General features: G+C 37.7%; 1 non-coding gene across 1 annotated transcript; it reads left to right on the top strand.

Annotated features, from left to right (window-relative positions):
• Window positions 1–779: 779 nt before the first annotated feature.
• On the top strand, window positions 780–873 carry TRNAY-GUA. Its single transcript has 2 exons — window positions 780–816; window positions 838–873. It is a non-coding gene; the product is annotated as a tRNA-Tyr (tRNA).
• The last annotated feature ends 7240 nt before the right edge of the window (window positions 874–8113 follow it).

Raw genomic sequence — 8113 nt, 5'->3', positions numbered from 1 at the left:
GGAGTCGAGGTTCGATTAAGGGGAGGCGTACTTTGTTCGAGTGGAGGGGTTGGATAAAAGTCTCACATCCGCTAATTTAGGGACTGATCATGGGTTTATAATTCAGGAATACTATCTCCATTGGTTTGAGGCCTTTTGGGGAAGCCCAAAGAAAAACCATGAGAGCTTATGCTCAAAGTTGACAATATCATACCATTGTGGAGAGTTGTGTTCTTCCAACACAAAGCAGGTCTCGAAGGACAAGCACCCCGACACATGGCCCAAAGCCTATGTGTGTGTCAAACCAGGTTCTTGAACAAATTCTTAGGGCGAGCTACAACCTATCTAACTTCACCTTCTTACCTTGGTTCTTGCACAAATTCTTCAAGAATGGATTAAAGCTCTTGTATTATCATATGTATGAGAATTTGGCACCTACGCATATGTATTCAAATCCATTGAAGGCACTTTAAGAAATCATATGTTTGGATCTAAATGGGTTTCAAATTGTAAAACCCAATACAAATNATTCAAACCCATTGAAGGCACTTTAAGAAATCATATGTTTGGATCTAAATGGGTTTCAAATTGTAAAACCCAATACAAATCAAGTTCTTTATGAAAGCAAAAAATTTCAATGGGAGGTTCCAAATGTTGTATAAATACCACGACCAAAATGATGTTGGAGTTTACTGAAATTGTTAACGGCTTACAGATATTTTTATTATTTTAGTTTTTTTTTTATATATATTAATTTTGTCGATTTTGTTTATATTATGGTATATGATTCTTATACAAGTCCGACCTTAGCTCAGTTGGTAGAGCGGAGGACTGTAGTGGTTGAAGAATCCCAAAGCCATCCTTAGGTCGCTGGTTCAAATCCGGCAGGTCGGAGTTTTTAAAAGTTTAATACCTATGTACTATTGATATTAGTTTAAATTTTTAGGTATTTTGTTGAATGATTATATATTGTGAATATAGATAATTAACTATACGTTGGTAACCTTTGAATTGATTCGTTGCATATCATTTGCATGTTTACCAAGGGTTGGGTAGGTAGTAATTATTTTAGGTGATAGCATCACAACTTCCGGTGCAAAGGAGTTTTGAATTTATTGCACAACTAAAAGTTTATATGTGATAACAATTTAAACTGGTAGGTCATAATATCCATGCAAGTATTCCCAACTATTTTTTTTTTTTTTTTTTAACAAATCAAACAACCTGAATCCAATAAAGGGTTAGGTTGTGAAAATTTTCGGGTTAGGTTGGGTTACCAATCCAACCAACCCGAACTTTTGGGTTGTTCCAAAAAATTCTCTCAACCCAACCCAACCCGACCCGACCCGACCCATGTACACCCGTAACTTGTCTGATCGGTTGGGCTTTATGCCATAAAATCTCGTAGTTAAATATTTTATTTTTAATAATAATTTTGATTACTTTATATGCAATTTAACACTATTTATTATATGATAAATCTAAGGTTATTAATGTAATTTTGAACAATATGTAGTTGACAAATGGGTGGATCATGTTCAAGAAATAATCTAATGGGTTTAGGTATATGGATAAAGTTTGGTGTTTAACTGTGAGATTCTACCTCGGTTGGAAAGGAGAGTAGAACGAAACATTCCTTATAAAGGTGTGGAAACCTCTCCTTAACAGACGCGTTTTAAAACCATGAGGCTGACGGTGATACGTAACAGGTTAAAGCGGACAATATCTGCTAGCTGTGGGTTTGGGCTATTACGAATGGTATCGGAGTCACACACCGGGCAGTGTACCAGCGAGGATGTTGGGCCTCTGAGGGGGTGGATTGTGAGATCCCACATCAGTTGGGAAGGGGAACCATACATTCCTTATAAGGGTGTGGAAACTCCTCTATGTCAGCGAGAACGCTGGGTCCCGAGGGAGGTGGAGTGTGACATCCTACATTTGTTGGAGAGGAGAACCAAACATTCCTTATAAGGGTGTAGAAATCTCTCTCATCAAGGTGGATTGTGAGATCCCACATCGGTTGGAGATGGGAACCAAGCATTTCTTGTGGAAACCTCTCCGTACCAATGAAGTGGATTGTGAGATCTCACATCGGTTGGAGAGGGGAACCAAACATTCCTTGTAAGGGTACGAAAACCTCTCCGTGCCAACGAGGACGCTTGCTCCAAAAGGGGGTGGATTGTGATAAAATAAGTCTACCCTTATATTATTTTTAAGAATTATCAAGATTGTAAACCACTCGTAAAATGTCACAACCAAAATTCTTTGGTATCAATTGTTGTGACGGAAGCGGAGGCAAGATCGATCGTACTCACACACCCACAAATATAAATTAAACAAAGAGACACAAAGATTTACATGGTTCGGAAGTAAGAAATTTCCCTACATCCACGGGTGATAGCTAATCCCTAACCAAAGTGTTTACAAGTGTATCTCACACTCTCACACTGCAAATTCTCTGTTACAAAGTTCTTCCCATTGCCTCGGGTCAAATACAAAATGACAATGACTCCACATCTTAAACAATGTTAGACAAACTTTTATATAAACATAGCAATACTAATTCTCATATATGAATCAAAGCATCACTAGAGATGATTCAAGTACCAATATGAGATAATGTACCAATATGGGAGATAAACCAAATGAATCTAATAGATTCATGAATCAAAGCGGGGAATGTACCAAAAGTATTAATGAACCAAGTCTTGAATAACCTCCACCTTGGTAGAAGATCTCCAAGAATATAACTTATTTGGCTGCCACCAAGTCAACCAACTACTTTTCAGGAGTAACTACCTTTGTCAACATATCCGCGACATTATTAGCAGTTCGAATTTTCAATAAACAAATGTCCCCTTCATCAACAATTCTCGAACAAAATGAAATCGGACGTCAATATGTTTGATACGAGCATGATAGACTTGGTTCTTCGACAAACAAATAGCACTCTGGCTATCACAAAACACTTCTATTTGTTCCGGAGAAATAACTAAGTCACCAAACCATGAATCTAGGTTCTTTAAAAGCTATAGTGACTGTCATATGCTCTGCTTCGGTGGTAGACAATGCAACAGTAGACAATAATTTTGAACGCCAACAAATAGGTCCACTAGCCATAGTGGACAGATAACCACTAATTGATCGTTACTTATCAATCTCCACTTGTTTCTTGGAAGCAATTGACATATCATCAACATACAAGATCAAATAGATAAACAAACCACACAATTGTCAAATTGACTATGAGTGTACTTATGCTCCCCCATGAAGTGATCAAAATTCAGATACCATTGACGAGGAGATTGTTTCAGCCTATACAAAGATTTCTTCAATCTACACTACTCGAAAACCAACTCACTGTGTCGTATATATTTCTTCTTCCAAATCTCCATGCAAGAAAACAATTTTTATATCAAGTTAAGCAAGCTGAAGATTAAATTAAGCGACCAAAACCAACAAAATTTGAATGGATGGAGATATTCACAATTCTTGAAAGTATGATTTCCAAAAAACAAATTCTAAAAACAAATAAGCAAGCTTGCAATGAGAAACTTATCTTCGACAATTGATGCTGAGTTTGAGTACGCCTGGTGGCCGATGAGGTTAAGTCTTTCACAATACCACAAATGTCGAAACCTGGCTCTATTGATACTAATTGTGGTACCCTAATGCCACAACCAAAATGCTCTAATACAAATTGTTGTAGCGGAAGTGGGAGCAAGATCAATCATACTCACACACCCACAAATTGTTGTAGCTTACCATGTCTATTAGTAGTCGTGAAGATATCACAAAAGTCGAGACCACTTCCAATTTCTTGTAGTACAACTCAGTGATGTCAAGCTTGTCTCAGTTTCATTAGTGCCTTATCGGGTGTAGAAATAGTTAGGGATCTCTGAACAAGGTCTTTGTTCATAAACTCGTCACAAGTGCTATAGACCACACAGGTAAACTCGGTAGTTAGTCAACACACGAGGTTGCTCCCCCACTTCATTGTGATGTTATGGTCTTGTGGAGGGGTTGCTAGCTAAGCTTTCACAAATGATATTCAAGTCTCATGACGCCATATCGTCTTTCATGTCGGCATGTTTGTGGAGGTTGCTCCTCTTCAACTTAGGATACCAGTGATTCACTTCCTAATCAATATAAGCCGCTAAATAAGAAGATCAAACAAGTTGGTTCACCGCAAAGCTCAGTTAGGTCGTTCAGGTGATTGTGCGACACTAGGTTAGGTGAACAACCTCCAAACCTTTATTGGGTTTGTAATACACACGAAAACTGACTTAGGAACTTCTAGACAATCCAGAAGCTTAGATAGGTGTAGGAGCATTAGGTGTAGGAGCTTCTACATGAACTTCCTAGAGTCTAGATTAGGTGTAGAAGCTTATGCATGAATTTCCTAGAGTCAAAATTAAAGCTCATGGTAACTTACTAGGTCATGGATGTTTAAAAGCCTACGGTAGGCTACTTACCAACTATTTTTATGCTCACCAGATATTACTTTTTTTTTCTCAAGTGATCAGCTGATTGGTTGACGTGGGAAGCATTCGGGAGTTATGCGACCACAGAGGAAGGTCATTCTAGAGAGTCAGTTCTTTTGGTATTTTGGCTATAGTTTGTTTGGTATCTCCTACCTTGGTCCCCGATTTTATATTAATACTCAAACAATCCTTCCAAAATAATAAATATATTTGATTTTATCTTTTAATGTTGTGTTATTTTTAAATTTTCAAAATTGTTTTATCGTACCTTTCTTAACACATTCTTGTGATTCAAAAGTCTAGATCATTAGACCAAAACGTTATGAGCAATTTTCATGAAGAAAGCTCGGTAAAAAATGACTCCAAGTCATCGAATCTAGTGGTGGAATATTGTTTTCTTTAACTTTCTTTCCAAAACCCTAACCTCTTCTTTTCTCTTTCTTTTTTCTTCTTTGTTTTCTTTATCCTCTCTTTTTTAACTGGCTTCATCATTCCCATGGTTCCATCATAAGACCATGACCAAGACAATTTGCTTGTTATGCACCAGCTTCACATCTCTAACTAGTATCTTCATCGACTTCTCCCATATCAAGAATCCTCTCTAAAGAAAAGTGACTCATGTTCGATAACATATGAAGAGTCTGGGGTATACTTCTACGGTATAAACATATGGAACACGTTATGCACGGTGACAAGTGTAAGTGGTAGTGCTAATTTGTATGCCACTAGTCCTATATTCTCTAGGATCTCAAAGAGACCTACAAATCTTGTCTTCAACTTGCCCTTTTCCCAAATTTCAACACCCGTATCATAGGTGCAACTTTTAAAAAGACATGATCACGAGTAACAAACTCAAGTTCCTTCCTACGAGTGTCTTCGTAGTGCTTTTGCCCGCTTCGTGCCTTCAGTATTCTTTATCTGATTTTTTGCACTACTGCATTAATAATCTAAACCAACTCCGACCCTAGAAGTTGTTGCTCACCTACCTCTTCCTAGAAGATAGAAGTTTGACACCTACACTCGTATAGAGTCTCTAAGGGGGCAATCTACATAGTCACATGTAGCTATTATTATAAGCAAACTCCATTAAGTACAAGTGTTCATCCCAACAACCAGCAAAGTCTATAACACAATGTCCTCAACATGTCCTCTAGAATCTAGTTCAACCTCTCAGTTTATCCATGCATATGTGGATGAAAAGTCGTACTTAACCTCAGTTACATACCCAACATCTTATGTAGACTCTTCTAGAAGTGCGAGGTGAACCTTGTTTCCTGATCTCACGTGATGAAAATTGCAATACTGTGATGATGGGCTATCTCTTTAACATACAACTGAGTGTACCTGTCCACTTGGTATGTGATTTTTCTAGGAATGAAGTGAGTTGTCTTGGTCCACATATCTATGAATGACCCAAATGATTGTGTAATTCTGCTTGGTGTTTGGCAAATCCAAGATAAAGTCAATAATCACGTCTTCCCACTTCCATAGATCAGCATTAGCAGTTGCCACAACCCCGAAGGTCGCTATCTCGGTTTATTTACCTATTGAAAGGTCAGACATTGACCTACGCACTCAATTATTCTTCATTCCGTGCCACTAGTAAGTAGTTTTTAAGCCCTCATACATCTTCATACTTTTAGGGTAGAACGTATAAGACATATAGTGGGCTTTAGTGATAATATCCTTCCAAATTTCCTCATCCCATGGTATGCATAGGCGGGCTTGCCACAACAAGTTGTCATTTTACGAGACGTAAACCCCTTTGGCCTATCAGTCTCTTACTATTCCTAGATCTTTTTGAGGTACCACCTAGGCTTGACTATGGCCAAGCGTATCTTAAGCTACTAAAACCCAACGAAAGAGAAAGATACGTGAATAATAATGTAGGTGTATGTGTCTATATATTGCATAAGTGGAGAAGTAATATATGATCATAGTTCAGTGAGATGATGCATATCATACTTGCATGCATAACTTGACTTCAATTCTTTATGAGTCGAAGATATATACTCATAGTATTTTGATCATATTGATAGTACATTTTATATCATGATATTTCATAAGGCATAACTGTGGTCATAAAGTCATATTAGCCATACTCAACATACATGGAAGTATATACATCACATCAACCTACATTAACATAAAAGTTCAATAACATGTACATAAATATCACGTATTGTTATTCATACAACAGACCCAACAATGCTCAAGGCAATCCAATAGTAAATTTACTTACGATTTTAGGCTTAAGTAGGTGCTCCTAAGCTCTCCTTATCTAATCATTCAAAGGTTTAGCTTTGATGTGATCCAATTTCACTTTCTTCCACGATGTTACTTAACCTAAGTCAAACCTAAACAATGAGAAATAATCTTAATTGGCTAAAATAGTAGTTCACTGACATTTTCGAACTTTAAATAGGTTCAAAATGCTTATGATCTAAAATAGGTAAATCGAGCCACAATTAGCCATGTCGAGCAAAGGAGAGTCGGTTGGAGCCACCACGTCAAGCGCAAGGGGAAATGGCTATTGGAAGTTGTACACAAATTATAGCCTAGAGCTGCATGCTTATTGCATATGATAGAGGCAGCTAGGAGCATATAGAGGGATGGGTTGCAGCCATTTAGTTCTGAGCACGCATCTGCGATTTGTTGGGCTTGCTTCGTGGATTAAGGTTCGGTTGAGCGCACTCAGATTGGACCGTCTAAAGAATTCGTGGACATGGGGCGAGGCTGTTAGGTTGAGCATCTGTCTGCATTATGGGTTAATTGAGAGTTGGATGTCACACTGATGCTTGACAAGGGTGTTGCCTCATGTCCATTCTAAACCCTTTTACCTTACTTCAATGTAAGTTAGTTATTTATTATTTTATCATTTTAATTTATGTGTATGTCTACACTTCTCAAAGTTGATTGTTATCAAAATACTATAGGGAGATACAAAGGTTGTCAATCCTTTCTGCCCATAATATATGCTATGAATGTTGTTATTGTTCCTTATTGCTTGCAAGCTTATAACGTTACTTTCTCAAATTGATTTTAAGATGTTTTATTTAACTTTCTCTGACCTCGCTTTTTTAAATTTTATTTTTTAAGAGTGGGGTTATAGACTTGATGGTTGGTTGAGATTGAAGAACTGACGTTCTATTTACGAGAAGTCTTTGACGATCTTTGATTTTTGGAATCTTGTATGAGTGAGAATGTCACAAAAGTTGATAATATTGATAGTTAGCTGGCTACCTTGATGAGATACCCATCCAAGAATTGATGCCCACGATTGAGACCGTGGGTCAAATAAAGTCATATGAACCGGTGGCATGAGTGTGAGGGTAGCTCGACGGACTCTATTGCCCACATGGAGGAATACACCATAGAGCCTCCTCTGAGGTCCCCTTCACCCTTTGCTCGACACTTAAGCCAATTTGACCACTTTGACTACACTTTCAAATGGCTCACAACTTCTTTATTCAACACTTAGGATTCTATTGACATTGTCCACTTTTAGCACTTCTTTATTCAACACTTAGGATTCTATTGACATTGTCCACTTTTAGCACAAACTCTCCTGACTTTGCTTTTTGTTTCCCTACCAAGTCTCACACCAATGAAGATGGTGTGTCTTACCTCTAAACCCATGATCATCCCTT

Source organism: Cucurbita pepo, unplaced genomic scaffold, assembly GCF_002806865.2.
Source record: "Cucurbita pepo subsp. pepo cultivar mu-cu-16 unplaced genomic scaffold, ASM280686v2 Cp4.1_scaffold000296, whole genome shotgun sequence".
NCBI lineage: Eukaryota > Viridiplantae > Streptophyta > Magnoliopsida > Cucurbitales > Cucurbitaceae > Cucurbita > Cucurbita pepo.
This window is presented reverse-complemented; position numbering and strand designations above follow the sequence as displayed.